The sequence below is a fragment of the Miscanthus floridulus genome, chromosome 1 (genome assembly GCF_019320115.1).
Source record: "Miscanthus floridulus cultivar M001 chromosome 1, ASM1932011v1, whole genome shotgun sequence".
In the NCBI taxonomy this organism is placed as follows: domain Eukaryota; kingdom Viridiplantae; phylum Streptophyta; class Magnoliopsida; order Poales; family Poaceae; genus Miscanthus; species Miscanthus floridulus.
The window spans coordinates 138,976,037-138,991,027 of NC_089580.1; the positions used below are offsets into that span (position 1 = coordinate 138,976,037).

The 14,991-nt window shown below is 43.5% G+C and overlaps 2 non-coding genes across 2 annotated transcripts; one reads left to right on the forward strand and one right to left on the reverse strand.

The window, feature by feature from the left end:
• The first annotated feature begins 13,881 nt into the window (after positions 1 to 13,881).
• Positions 13,882 to 13,953, forward strand: TRNAN-AUU (transfer RNA asparagine (anticodon AUU)). Its single transcript has one exon. It is a non-coding gene; the product is annotated as a tRNA-Asn (tRNA).
• A 637-nt stretch (positions 13,954 to 14,590) lies between these two features.
• Positions 14,591 to 14,664, reverse strand: TRNAD-GUC (transfer RNA aspartic acid (anticodon GUC)). The gene has a single exon. It is a non-coding gene; the product is annotated as a tRNA-Asp (tRNA).
• Between the last annotated feature and the right edge of the window lie 327 nt (positions 14,665 to 14,991).

The following is a 14,991-nucleotide window of genomic DNA, read 5'->3' on the forward strand; positions in this document are numbered from 1 at the left end:
AGTTCTTCTCGGGTGCGCACGAGTGAGGACAAAGTGCGCAGAAAAGACCTGTGTTGGTCTGTGAGGGCAGTCTATATCCTAGAGAAGCTGTCAGATGTAAGCGGGCCTGACCTCGGAGAGGCGGGACGTTACAGAATGGTATTAGAGCCGACTCTCACGGTTTCACGGGCGCATGTGTCGCAGTTGCGCAGGCATGGTGTGCATGGCTGGTGTGGATCCGGTGTGGTCACACAGCATGGCACATGCGCTGGCTCTGGACACACGGACGTGGCCAAGAGAGGACGCTCCTGGCTTGGGATTGATCGACGAGGACGTCGATCTCTTAAGGGGGTGAGGATGTAACATCCTGGCCCAGGGCTTAACAGGATTAATAGGATACTCATACCAATAAGTTGCAACTTCTTTTCCGAAAGCCCATCTACAAACAACTCCGAGGTTAAGCGTGCTTGGCCTAGAGCGATGGGTGACCGACCGGGAAGTTCTTCTCGGGTGCGCACGAGTGAGGACAAAATGCGCAGAAAAGACCTGTGTTGGTCTGTGAGGGCAGTCTATATCCTAGAGAAGCTGTCAGATGTAAGTGGGCCCGGCCTCGGAGAGGCGGGACGTTACAGTACATGTGCTAAGTTCTAGTTGTTTATTGACCGAGGGAAATCCACTGCATCTCCTTTTTATTCAGGATCCACAAAAACATGTTTAGATTATTTAGTCCTTAAGTCATGGCCAATCTTTGTGTAATTTATGCCTGATGAAATGTAGAGATCAGCAGTACTATGAGAACTACGTCCGTGCACTTGACAAAGGGGAACAAGCCGACCGGTAATTCTTAAGCTCCAAACCAGACAGAGCTCTATCTCGTTAGAAATCTAATCCTAGCCCACACCCTGTCCCATGCCAATGTCGCCTTCTGGGCCCAACTTGGGAAGGCCCACCAGACCACCGGAGTCCTCTTCGAGGTGCTCTATGCCGTCAACAAGAATGAGAAGGTTGAAGAAGTCAACCCAGAGGTTCGTGCTCACTGTCTACTCTAATTAGCTCAATGGAAATCTAGGACTCTCGAACGCGACGACTTCCTCTGATATTCCGCTTCATAGATTATTCGCTTGCACAAGGATGTGCAAGAGAAGAAAGACATCTACGCGTCGTTCAATGCAATATCCTCCCTCTCGATGCTGTGAGTGCATCCCAGTCCATCATGCAGCTGGAGGAGGTATGTACGATTCAGAACTGTGGAATGTGTTTCCTCAAAAAGAACAATGACATTGTACTGATTTAATGAAAGAAACTGACTTGGTCAGATTGCAATATTAACATATCAAAGCAGCAGTCGTAGCCCTGCGGAACACACACACGGGGGCTTGACCATAATGATGTGATAAGTTTGATATATTATTATGATACTATGCTTTCATTGTCGAGCTTGTTGTAAGTCGTCTCCTGAAGTAAATAGTGGTGGCTAGAAATGTGTTGCGGTACTGGCATTCGATTAACTAACTGAGTTTTGAAGTAGCTGCATGCAAAATGTGAGATGACTAGTTGCATTCCATCACATGGTGAACATTATAACTATAGTTCAGTCCAAACACACACAGAGACACATTATGCAACTGATTGGCTATTTGATTGCAATAAGACTCAACTCAAGTGCATTACTAGATAATACTAATCAAGCCCTTTTTTTCATGCCTCGTAGTTCACTAGAACTTTTTCTTTATCCTTGAAACAACTTGATGACCGAGCTGTCGATGTGGTGATGACTAATAAGAAAGTGATAGGAGTCGTGCTCGGCTTTCTTTCTCTTTTTGCCAAGGATATTCTTATGAACTTATCTGAAAAATGAAAAAAACAAAAGCTTTACATCATCTTTACTTAATATAGACGAAATCGAGACCATGACTTCTTCTTAATTTGCTTCGGTTGTCCTCTTAGCTAACCAGAGTATACCACTATTTCTAACCTTTGGCAGCTATCGAACGAACTTTGAAGAAAAGAGCAAACCCTGCCTGGATGACTGGAACTAAGGGATCGACCACACGGCCTAATATAATAATAAACTGAATAATTTGACCAAGGTATTTGGATGTGGCTCGCACTAATCTTATCCGAGACAGAGGCTCAAATAAATAAACTCCTAAGACTGGCCTAAAAGAGTTAATTGGTGCTCTGCGAGACAAGGTTTTCTGGAAAGCTAGAACGAAAGTAACTTACAAATGTAGTTAAATGCCGCACACTAGTCCTCCAAGCTTACTTCCCCTTCCTTGCTTACCCAGTTTGAGTAGGGAGGGGTACCGAATTTCCTAAAATTGTGCTACCGTGCATGCTCTTTTTTCATATATAGGCTCTTTTGACTTATCTCTGTATAATAAGAAAAGCTAGCTTGCCTGGATCTTATTTCTCTAGTAGGAAAGGAAAAGCTTGCCTGGATCTGTTTACCACAAAGAAAGGAAAACATGAAATTACACGAGCTAGAAAGCGTTCTATTCTAAAGAGAAGTTGACCTGGATTCGATTACCGAGAAAAGGAATACCTTGCTTGCGCGCCCGTAAGGTACCCAGATTGTAGAGTTGTCCTAAACAGAGTTAGGCTGGGCAGCCTCAAACTATTGCTCATTTTTTAACAAGTCTTTCACTATAGCAGAATTGTAAGTTTACAGATTACAGTAGCCAAGTTTGATTCAGTAGTGTAAGGAAAAATGGACCCTTGGCCCATTTACTTTGGATTTTGGTGTTTGATGACCAACACAACCAAATTTGACTAATGAATTTGCAAGTGTTTATGTTGTAGTTCAATAGGGTGCAAGACGTGACTTGGACAAAGGTGATGTGGTGATCCGATGATCAACACCTTAAGAAAGACCTTAGAAGCACAAGAGAAGACCCAAGATATCAAGCAAAGTCCAAGCACGAAGATTGGAACCAAGCCTTATGCAAGATCACGAAGAAACGAGCTCACTGAGGTGACTGGGCGCTGGACAAGCGACCAGACACTGGGTAGAGGACTCGGTAGGCAAGCGATCGGACACTAGACCGGACGCTGGCGACAACCGACCGGACGCAGGACAGCAGCGTCCGATCGAGTACAGAAAGGTTCAAGAGCGATAAATCTACGACCGGACGCGTCTGGTGGTAGGCGACCGGACGCTGGCCAGCGTCCAATCAGTATATTGCTGGCTCAACGGTCGGGACGACCGGACGTGTCTAGTCAGGACGATTCAGTGTCCGGTTAGTAGCAGTTTCGTGGGAATTCGACCCCAACGGCTACTTTCTCAGTGGGGCTTATAAATACAACCCACAACTAGCCATTTGAGACGTGTGGAGCTGAGGAAACATACCAAAGGTGTTGATACACCATTTTAGTGATCTCCACTTGCATAGAGCTTAGTGATTCATTAGGTGATTAGCATAGGTGCTTTGCGAAGTGCTTAGGTTAATTAGACCATCGCTCATGCGCTTGCTCTAGGTTTAGGCCTAGTGTTTAGTGAGGTTTGCATACCTCTTACCACTCGGTGCTTGCGAGCACCATTGTTGTACATCGGAGGGGCTTAAAGTGTTGCGAGATCACACCAACCGTGTTTGTGGTGTGGCCGCCACCGTGTACCGGAGGGAACAAGGCCCGCGGCGTTTCGGCCGGAAGCTTGATAGTGAAGACGGTGGGAAGCATCCGGGAGAGGCTTGCCGAGAGGCACGTCGGAGACCCACTTGCACGTGGGGAAGGCCCGAGGCTATCCACAGAGTTACCCAACCAGGAGCTTGGCCCTTGCGAGGGGCTCCAATGAGGACTAGGGGGGAGCTTGCGCGCTTCTCGATACCTCGGCAAAAATACTGGAGTCGTCGATGGGAGTTTGCATATCTCTACCTTGCCTTTTAGCTTCCGCATTTACATTGATTACTTTACTATGTTTGCGGTAGAGATAGCAACACACTAGCAAAACCATAGTTGCACATCTAGATAGTTTATCTACTGCATCGGTTTTGCTAGGGTTAGAAAAAGAGGCCATAGTTTAGAGTTAAAATTTTTAAGTTGCCTAATTCACCGCCCCCCTCTTAGGCATCATGGTCCCTTCAATTGGTATCAGAGCCGGTTGGCTCATATTTGGACCTTTGGCTTAACCGTCGTTGAGCCGACGCTATTGTAGAGTGGTTGGGATGGATACCGCTAGGCCTCCACAATTTGATGGCACTAACTTCCTTTACTATAAAGCAAGAATGGCTTGCCACCTTGAGGCAGTTGATTTAGGTGTATGGAGAGTCACTCGTGATGGGATGAAACCCATTAAGAATCCCAAAAAGCCCACAAAGAGTGACAAAAAAGAAATGCATTTCAATGCTAGAGCTAAGAATTGCTTGTTTGAATCTTTTAGCATGGATGTGTTTAACCAAGTGTTCACCTTAAATATGGCACATGAAATTTGGTTAAAACTCCAAGAGCTCCATGACGGAACAAGTAATGTCCGTGAGCAAAAACATTGTCTAGCCAAGCAAAATTATGATTCATTTGCTATGAATGATGATGAGCTTGTTCGTGATATGTATTCTCGATTGAATCTAATTATCAATGAGCTCCATTCAATAGGATTATTAAAGCTAGATGATGCGGACATCATGAGGAAGATCATCTCCGTTTTACCACAAAAGAAATATGCAAGCATCATCACCATCCTTCACAACATGGAGAACTTGAGCACCATGACCTTGGGCATTGTCATTGGCAAGCTAGTGGCATTTGAAATGTCATGTAAGATGGGTCAAGGAGAAGCATCTTCATCAAGCAAAGGCAAAGCTCTCACTTGTAGCGAGAAGAAAAAGATGAAGGGCAAGAAAGTTGAGTCAAGCTCAAGCTTAAGCTCCTCAAGTGAAGAAGAAGATGAGGATGAGGATGATGATGAACAAGAATCAAGTGATGATGATCAATCTTCCTCCTCCACCTTCGATCTTGATGAAGAATCAATCAAAGTGATCAACAAGGTGGAGAAGATGATCCAAAGGCTCAATGTCAAGGGTGTGCCCATCCAAATTCAAGATTTCGTTTTCACAAATCAAAGAAATGAGCAAAGAAAGAGAGGATGCTATGGATGCGGCGAGTTGGGGCACCTTGTGGAAGTTTGTCCAAACAAGCCCACACCCAAGACAAAGAAGAAGGCATGCAAGAACCAAGTCCTCACATCAATAAGATCATGGGATAATTCTTCAAGTGAAGAAGAACCCCATCACAAGAGGCGAGGCCGTAAGCACTCATCATCGAGCTCTTCTCGTGTGTGCCTTATGGCACGAGGTAATGAAACCTCTTCCTCTACTGAGAGTGATAGTGATGATGATATGCCTTCTTATCATAAACTTGTGCAAGAAAATCTTAATTATGCTAAAGCGTGCACTAGTCAACACAAGAAGCTCAAAAGTTTAAAAGAAAAGCTAGATAGTTCAGAAAAAGCATACAAAACCTTGCTTGAACAATATGAGAACTTTGCTAGTCTCAATGTTGAACTATCTACTAAAATTGAGAAACTTGAGACTAGTGCAACAACAAATGCATGCACAATCAATGATGAGCAACTCTTAAAGAAAAATGAAAAATTAAAAGAAAAGTTAGCTAGCTCACAAGAAGCATATAATAGTTTGCTTGCTAAAATGGAAACCATGTGCAAATATTGTGATGAGCTAACTAATAAAGTTGCTAATCTTGAAGCCATTAGCACAACCCCCACCAAGGCATCTAAAAAGAAAAGTTCTATCTTTAACATATCTAAAAGGAATGCCTCTAATTCTTGTAATGATTTATGTTTAGACTCACCTTTGTGCAACCAAGTTTGTGTTGAGAAAGTTGTTGTAGATACATGCACACAAGAGGTTGCAAAGGAGAATGAGCAACTCAAGCAAGAAGTAGCTCGCCTCACCAAGGACTTGACTCAAGTGAAAGGCAAGGCGAAGCAAACCCAACTTCATCAAGATAACACCGTCTAGGGAGTGAAGAAGCTTGATGAAGGACAAACCGTGGTTTGTTATGTGTGCCACAAGGAAGGTCACAAGTCCTATGAGTGCAAGGTGAAGAATGGGAGAGGAGCAAAGAAGAAGGAGAAAAAGCAAACAAGCAAGCTCTCCAACACCTACACCAACAAGGTGGACAAGAAGGCCTCCACACCTTATCTCTTGAAGAAGAAGAAAAATGACAAGGTGGTGGCCATCAAGGTGAACAAGCAAGCCAACTATGGGGTCAAACGCTTTTGGGTGCCAAAGGAAATCATTTCAAACATGAAGAGCACCAAGAAGGTTTGGATCCCAAAAGGGAAGTGAGAAGTCCATCGGACTTTGGGGAATTTGGAGACTTGGCAAAGTTTGGGTGCATTTCATGGGGTGCATCATGATGGTCAAAGTCATTGCCAAGTAGGTTAGTGAATACTATGGACCCAAATTCCTCTTCCCATGTTAGGTAACTAGATGTCATTACTTTCAATTAGTATTCATTTCAATTGGTATTGTTTTTCAATTGATATACTCTTAAAGCATCTAGTTATCTTTCATGCCTATGTTTGCATTTACATGCTTAAATCTTTTGTCATGCATTCAATAGGTATATCATATGGTAGGCTTGCTCGGTTTCATTATCAGTCCTTGGAGCAAACCTACATGGTTTAAAATTGTTTAGGAGCATGGCACATAGCTTGTTTTACAATTATTCATCTAATATGTGCCAAAGTCCATATTGTAGATAATCTCTCCCAAATATCATCTTTCAAGTGGCATTTTGATACTTAAATCAATGTGCACAAATTTTACAAGTATTCAACACTTGTGTGCACAAATTTAGGGGGAGCTTAATCTACAAGTTGGATGCTTTGAGACTAACACCTTTTTAAGCTTATCTTGTGTGTAGTAGTCTCATTGCAAGGAAAATGGAGTCCCCGAAGGAAAGCATTATACTTCAATTGGTAGAAATCAAATTGATTTTCACATGTGGTATCTCTAAACTGATATCACCATGTTGATCTCTCTTTGATATTTATTTGCTTTCTCCATGCATTATATAGATTAACCTCTCTTGTGCAATAAATTGCTAATTATGCATATGCTTTGCTTTTTATCATATGTATGCATAAATTTAGGGGGAGCTTAGTCTATAAAATGTGATAGTCAAGTTTTGTGACCTATTCCATGCTAATCAAATCCTTCTTTTGGTTCACAAAGTTTGCCCCTCCCTTGTGCTACTAATGTATTCCTTTTTGGGTGTTTGATGCCAAAGGGGGAGAATTTGAAGGACCAAAGACCAGCATTTAGTTACAAGTAGTAATGGTCTGAGAAAGGGAGGAAAGTGAATTATGGATTAATCTAAGTAATTGGAGAATTTTTTTTTGAAAGCTAGGCTTTAATCCATAATATCACATGGGGACATTTGCAAGGGCAGGACAAGCTTTTAAGTAAAGTCTTAATTGGTATCTGTTAATAAGTATCATATAACCTTGCCCTTTGCATTGCATCCTAGCAAGAAGGTAGTTTTCAATCTCCAAATTCTTATAATTTGCTTGCTTTGGTCGTGTTGTCATCAATCACCAAAAAGGGGGAGATTGTAAGGAAAATGGACCTTTGGGCCATTTACTTTGGATTTTGGTGTTTGATGACCAACACAACCAAATTGGACTAATGAATTTGCAAGTGTTTATGTTGTAGTTCAATAGGGTGCAAGACGTGACTTGGACGAAGGCGACGTGGTGATCCGATGATCAACACCTTAAGAAAGACCTTAGAAGCACAAGAGAAGACCCAAGATATCAAGCAAAGTCCAAGCACGAAGATTGGAACCAAGCCGTATGCAAAATCGTGAAGAAATGAGCTCACTGAGGTGACCGGACGCTAGACAAGCGACCGGACGCTGGGCAGAGGACTCGGTAGACAAGCGACCGGACACTGGACCAGACGCTGGCGGCAACTGACCGGACGTAGGATAGCAGCGTCCGATCGAGTACAGTAAGGTTCTAGAGCGGCAAATATGCGACCGGACGTGTCCGATGGTAGGTGACCGGACGCTGGCCAGCGTCCGATCAGTATATTGCTGGCTCAACGGTCGAGACGACCGGACGCGTCCGGTCATGATGATTCAGCGTCCGGTCAGTAGCAGTTTCGCGGGAATTCGACCCCAACGGCTACTTTCTCAGTGGGGCTTATAAATACAACCCCCAACCGGCCATTTGAGACGTGGGGAGCTGAGGAAACATACCAAGGGTGTTGATACACCATTCTAGTGAACTCCACTTGCATAGAGCTTAGTGATTCATTAGGTGATTAGCATAGGTGCTTCGCGAAGTGCTTAGGTTAATTAGACCATCGCTCATGCGCTTGCTCTAGGTTTAGGCCTAGTGTTTAGTGAGGTTTGCATACCTCTTACCACTCGGTGCTTGCGAGCACCATGGTTGTACATCGGAGGGGCTTGAAGTCTTGCGAGATCACACCAACCGTGTTTGTGGTGTGCCTGCCACCGTGTACCGGAGGGAACAAGGCCCGCGGCGTTTCGGCCGGAAGCTTGATAGTGAAGACGGCGGGGAGCATCCAGGAGAGGCTTGCCGAGAGGCACGTCGCAGACCCACTTGCACGTGGGGAAGGCCTAAGGCTATCCACGGAGTTACCTGACCGAGAGTTTGGCCCTTGTGAGGGATTCCTTGCGAGGGGCTCCAACGAGGACTAGGGGGAAGCTTGCGCGCTTCTCGATACCTCAGTAAAAATACCGGAGTCGTCGACAGGAGTTTGCATATCTCTACCTTGCCTTTTAGCTTCCGCATTTACATTGATTACTTTACTACGTTTGCAGTAGAGATAGCAACACACTAGCAAAACCATAGTTGCACATCTAGATAGTTTATCTATTGCATAGGTTTTGCTAGGGTTAGAAAAGGAGTCCATAGTTTAGAGTTAAAATTTTTAAGTTGCCTAATTCACCCCCCCCCCTCTTAGGTGTCACGGTCCCTTCAAGTAGCTAGTAACGAGTTGGCAAAGACAGGCTTGGAAAGTGAGTGGGTTGACTGACAATCCGACTGCAAGAGCAGAAGATCCAAGTTGTAAGAAGTAAATCGTATGAATCGTAGCAATCGGAACCTTAGACTGGTCTACTTCAAATGTGGCTAGCTGGTAGCCTAGCAGTAACAAAATTGCCAAGCTTAATTACCCGAGCTTTCCCTAGCAGTAAGTAAAGAATTACCCGACTTACAGTGTCAAAGGAGAGCTAATATCCGGCTACTTAATTGGTAGATTTGACCCAAGCTAATTGGTAGATTTGACCCGAGACTGCTTTGACTTGACATGTCCAAAAAATTTCTTCTAACCTAGAGCCACAGCGGAAGCGGATTGATATGATGAAGATACGCAGGCATCTTGTGAGAGATCCTTCATCCAACTGTATCAGCAAAATCATGCCACGACGGTCTGGAGGTTGGTAAGCAGCTTTCTCTCTACATGTGTGCAACCTCCATCCTTTTATAGGACTGGATCCTCTTACCGTTGACAGCAAGCTTTTCATTAAAATGGTGCATGATTGATCAACTAAAGTCTTGAGCCGGTTGCCACGTACTCCCAGAAAATACCCTTCTCTTTAGCCTTTTCTATTTTCTGCTAGCATACCACCCTTTCTCACGAGCTAGGATCGAACCAGCGCTTTCTGGATTCGTGGTCCGGATAGATACCATTCTGATCGTGAGTTTTTTCACAGTTCAAGAAGGGATCTACATCTGCTTAAGTGCTTTTGGCGTACATGTTGCTCTTCTAATTCTCGTTTTCATTCTAAAAGATTAAAGCCTTCGGATTTTCCTATCAGCATAAGGTACATTATGCCATACAATCTAAATATAAAAGGGGTATGGGGCAATTAATGACTTTGAAAACGCGAAATAGCTGATGAGAGAAGTTGTTGTTGAGAAATAGGAAAGTGGAATGAAATCCAGTCTTAGTCAAATATTTCATATCTCTTCTTGTCCAAACAGAAGGAAAAGGAGACAATTTGAGCTGAGCGGAAAATCCATACCTCTCTTATCCATTTAGAGCATATGGATCGATTTATAAGAATCGAATGTTTTGTTTTTATGTTATTTTGTGATAGAATGAAAAGAATTCTATATAGAATGGGTTGGGAATTATGCCTAGATCCCGTATAAATGGAAATTTCATTGATAAGACCTCCTCGATTGCAGCCAATATTTTATTGCAAATAATTCCAACAACCTCTGGGGAAAAAAGGGAATTTACTTATTATAGAGATGGTGCGATTTGACTCTTTTTTTTAGCCCTACCTATATCTCATTCTTACGAGAAAGAGAGAGGGTTCGAATAGAGAGAACAAAATTAGTAAAGGAAACCCGCGCTTGGGGAAGGTGAGGTGAACTAACAATTCCTTCTGTCGTGTATCCTCGATTGATGTGGCCTCAGATGCTTCAATTGTAGATTTGAGTATTGAGCGAAAGGTTACACCTACAGGATAGGTTCTGTATTATAGGCCAATCCGACTCTACTAGTACCAATAGGCAGCATAGGGGAGAAAAGCACTACACCACGAAATAGGAATCAACAAGAGAAAAACTTTGTTAGAAATTAGCCCTTTCCTGATTGGTATCAGGGTTGTTCTAAAAGCAAGTCAATTGGTGCTTTGGAAAGTGAGTGCCAGAGGCTAGTCACTGCTTGGTTTACAGAAGGGGAGGAAGAAAGAGATACAGAAGCAGATTCAGTATAGAAAAAAAGAAATTGATACCATTCATTCCAGCTTATTTGATACCCACTTAAAGTTTCTATCAAACCATGTCTTTTTCTTGTCAATCTCGTAGGAATTTTGATTGGAAGTGTGGTATTGAAGGGCGAAGCCTTTACTCTTTGACTTGTTTCTCTGAATATAACATAGTATTGACTACGCACTTCGAAAGATAATGGTGTATTCCGAGGATCAGTCCGTTTTTTATTGAATTCGCAAATTGATAGATCTGGATGATTCAAAGAATGATTCTTCCCTGGGTATTTCCCCGCTACCATTATGGAAATTGGAGCTTTTCAATTCCATTTTGGAGATTGAGAAGACCGCTCGTAACGATTTTTTTCTTTTTATGGCTGGGTGGGCAAGAAAAGGATTTGACTCTTGAAGATATCAACTCATACGCCTGCTCCATACATTAAAAAACATTTTGGGTACTTTCTATGAGAATGGATAAATAGAAATGGGTACATTCCTCTTTCTCTTTCCTGGCCAAACTACCAAAAAAAAGGAGAGAGAGCTGTAAGAGCGGTAAAAGCAAGCTCGGTGGCCTGGTTCACTATAGGTTGATGTATCCTTTTGAAAGAAAAGTAAATCTCTCTAAAAAATAAGCACTTCAACAAGTCAGGGCCCTTTTTTATACAACTCCTATGCGTAATTGATAGCTTTTTGGTATTCTCCATATATATATACTACTAGGTACAAAATAACAGGAAAGATAGAAATAGTGACTTTGGCTTCAAATAGAGAGCAGCTTAAAGGGAACTCGCACCGGAGGACAGCTCTGAAAAAATAACTGAACACTAGCTAGGAACTGGGCTGCACTAAGCCCGGCACTTTTTGGGCTTCTTCATGAATCTAGTTTTCAGGTAAGGTCAAATCATCTTATTGAATATATATCTAAAAGAAAGCAAAGGAATGAATCGTTTTTCCAATTACCTTCTCTCGAAAACCATAGATCTTTTGGTTACCATTGACTATCCGGCACTTTTGTCTGTAGAGCGAAGCAAGAAATTGCATGGAAGGGCTTGCCCTGCTAATATCAGCCTTGTTTGGAACAATAGATGCAATCCATTTCAGTGTATGTCACTGAGTTCACCATTGCAGTTGAGACGTAAGGCAATTGAGCGTTCCCCAGAGTTTGGTTCAAAGGCTAAGGACTCCCCGCCGCCTTCATAAGGGCACTAAGGCGGAGCACGGAAAAGAAAATGGGGCACCCATGTTTTACCAGTCCCGGATCTCAGGGCCATTTTGCCAACCGCCGACATGAACGAAATCGAATTTCATTGCGGGAAATTTGGATTTCATGAGGGAGGAAAAGGCGAGGCGGAGGGTGGAGAGTCGTACAATGCATTGGTGGGATGAAGGTGCTAGCTTGGCTGAGATAGGAAGTTTCAATGTGTATGTAGATTTGGTTCTAGTGCCCCCACCCTTTTTGAGATCTATCAGGATTAGCAAGATGTTATAGTGTAAACTATAGAGAAATGGAATGAATGAAATGTATCTAAGAAGAAAGGAAGCCATGCTCCATCCTGTTTATAAAAAGAACATCACCTCCCTTTTTGGTTAGATACCGCTCCGTTAGGTACTAATGCTTCTACCTATCACCCTTCGGGTGAGTTTGAGAGCTGTGTCTTTTTTCCAACGTTAATAGCATTCCGCGAGAAAAGAGAAAAGTCATCTACTGATGTTGTCAGCGGAGTCCCTCGTCCATCCATGTATGAATAGCAGTATCCCCCATTTTGGACAGTGATGAGGTAGTCGACGCAATTTGCATGTGTATTTGCGTTCGGCTTTGCTACTTTCCTTCTAGACTATAAAAGAATGTCCGCGGAAGGGAATAGTCTACGTGGCCCGGGGTAGTCTTTCAATTCCTTTATCGGGTGGGAGAGTTTAGAACATGTTAAGCCAATAGCTGCAGCTTTAGTCACACTAGCTACATCAGTTGATCATGGATTTAGCATACCACCTCAGAATAGTCTACGTGGCCCCTACTTTTATTTTACTACTTTTTTCCAGTAATGCAGACAGCCCTTTTTAAAGCGCTAGGCTGGGCTTGCCCCTGACTCTCAAAAAGAGCAGGAGGCCTCAACTCATTCCATTAATGTTGTTTAATTCCCCACGCGGCTGAATCCAACTCAGTCTTTATCCTACCTTGGAGTTCTCTCTCATAACTGAAAGGAGGTATTCGATTTATCGGATTTCGATCTAGCTGCCCTTTTCTTGCTCCTTGCCATTAGCGCAGCCCTTTTCTTTTTCTTAGCTTTATTTGAAGCGTAGTTTTTCACCTTCAAAAGAAGGCGCCAGCGCTTTTGTAGTGACCCCGGAGGGGTCCCGGGTTGCTTTGGCGCACCCCACCCCGTCAGTCCTATGTTGTACTTGACTTGACTCTCCCCCGCTTGCTGCTTGCTGATCGCAGTGTTCAAAAATGACACGAAGCTAGATATGAGTAGATGTTGGTTGAAAACGTCTTTCATTCACAATGAAACAGAATGGTCTCGCTCGATGCGTCATTTTATGATGTGTATTTTCATATTAAGAGTTCTTAAAAGAACTCAACTCAAAGCCCAACCATCAAAAGGATGCTACAATGTTCAAAATTCTCAACTTAACACGCCCCCTTACTTCCTTCGTGACCTCCCACTACTTCATCTACCGAAATGATTAGGCAGATCTCCTTTTTTCTAGCATTAAACCTGCTCATGATCCTTAGGCTATAGAGCATGGAGCAGACAGAGAGATGAAAGGACCACCTTCTCTTGCTTGCTTGATCGGAATCTATTTACATTTAGAATAGCTGAACTTCTTAAGAGCTACACTTAGTAGTTGAAACTCGGAGAGACAGAGAGAGTCTTCTCTCATACTGGCCAATTCCCTTGCTAATCAGCAAGGGAATTGGCAGGAACCAACCTTAGTTGCCCCTTGGTAGAGTGAGTCTACTTAGCGAACTGGCAAGATGCAGAGATCGATTGATCAATATGCATATCGAGAGTTGATGGTTGACCGCTGCCCCCCTTGTCCTGTCCTAGGGGCTCCCCGGTCGAGGAGGCAAAGGGGATTGCTATCGTCACCCTTTCTCCCAGTGTATGTGAAAGAGAAAAAGTGATGAACTTTTTTTCTTTTCGGTTGGTTGGTCCAAAGAACGAGAGTCAGCTTCCTTAAGTCTGTTCTTCCTCAGTAGCTCAGTGGTAGAGCGGTCGGCTATTAACTGACTGGTCGTAGGTTCGAATCCTACTTGGGGAGATTTGATTCATTCTGAATTCGAATTGATAGTTATAGCTTTTCTGACTAGCGACCCCTATCCTTCTCCTTTTTCTTTTGTAAAGACGCGGCAGAATCGTCAAACGGGACATCAAAAGTGGGAAGTTGATTGTAGAATTTCTATTCCTCACTCTCGTATAGGTGAACTTGGTTCGTTCAATGAAAAGGGATCAGAAGGATCCACTGGGAATGAATGGGAAGACTGGGGTAGTATCTTCATTAGCCGGAAGGAATTAGTCTCCACTAGCGTAATTCGAAGAACGAACAAGAAAAGGTGTCACTGTTTAGGTAGGAGGATGGATGGATGTGGTCCAATGGCTAAAGCTCTGCCAGCTTCTTGTAGACTGGCAGTCTCCGAGAGGAACCTTAACCCCCCAGGGGAGGCCAGGTGGGATGGTATACTTTTTTTCGCCACAAGTGGAAACTCAGTCCTTGGTAAGACACAAGGGGGGAAGGAAGATCTTCACTCATTCATTAAGTGCCTATGGTGAGACGCGACCCACAACAAATGAAGGGGGTGGAGGGAGACCGAAGAAGGAACAATTGTCTTGAATGCTACGCTGGGATCAGTAGCTTCCAGTGAAGACAAAATGAGTTAGGCAGGAAGAGGAAGATCTTGCGGGGAAAACGGGGTTCGAACCCGCGACTTCTGGCGTGACAGACCAGCACTCTAACCAACTGAGCTATTTCCCCCTTTCGTAACTACTGTCGATTCAACAGTCACCTACCGGTTACCTTTGTAACTATACCAAAACCAAAGTAGCTATACAATAGAATGCCCTTCGCCTTTAGTACTTTTTTTCTTTTGACGACAGTAGAAAGAAATGGCTCTGCTCGCTTAGACTCGGGGCTCCGCGCTCTATCAGCTATTAGTTAGTTGGCGCTACGCGCGACTTCAGTTGACAAAAGCGAACAAGATAGCACTAGCGCCCGCGGTTTTGTTTCTTCACCTTCTAAAAGGCCTACTGACCTGCCGGTGAAAAGTCGGGTACAAAATAAATAATAAGACGTAGGTAGTGC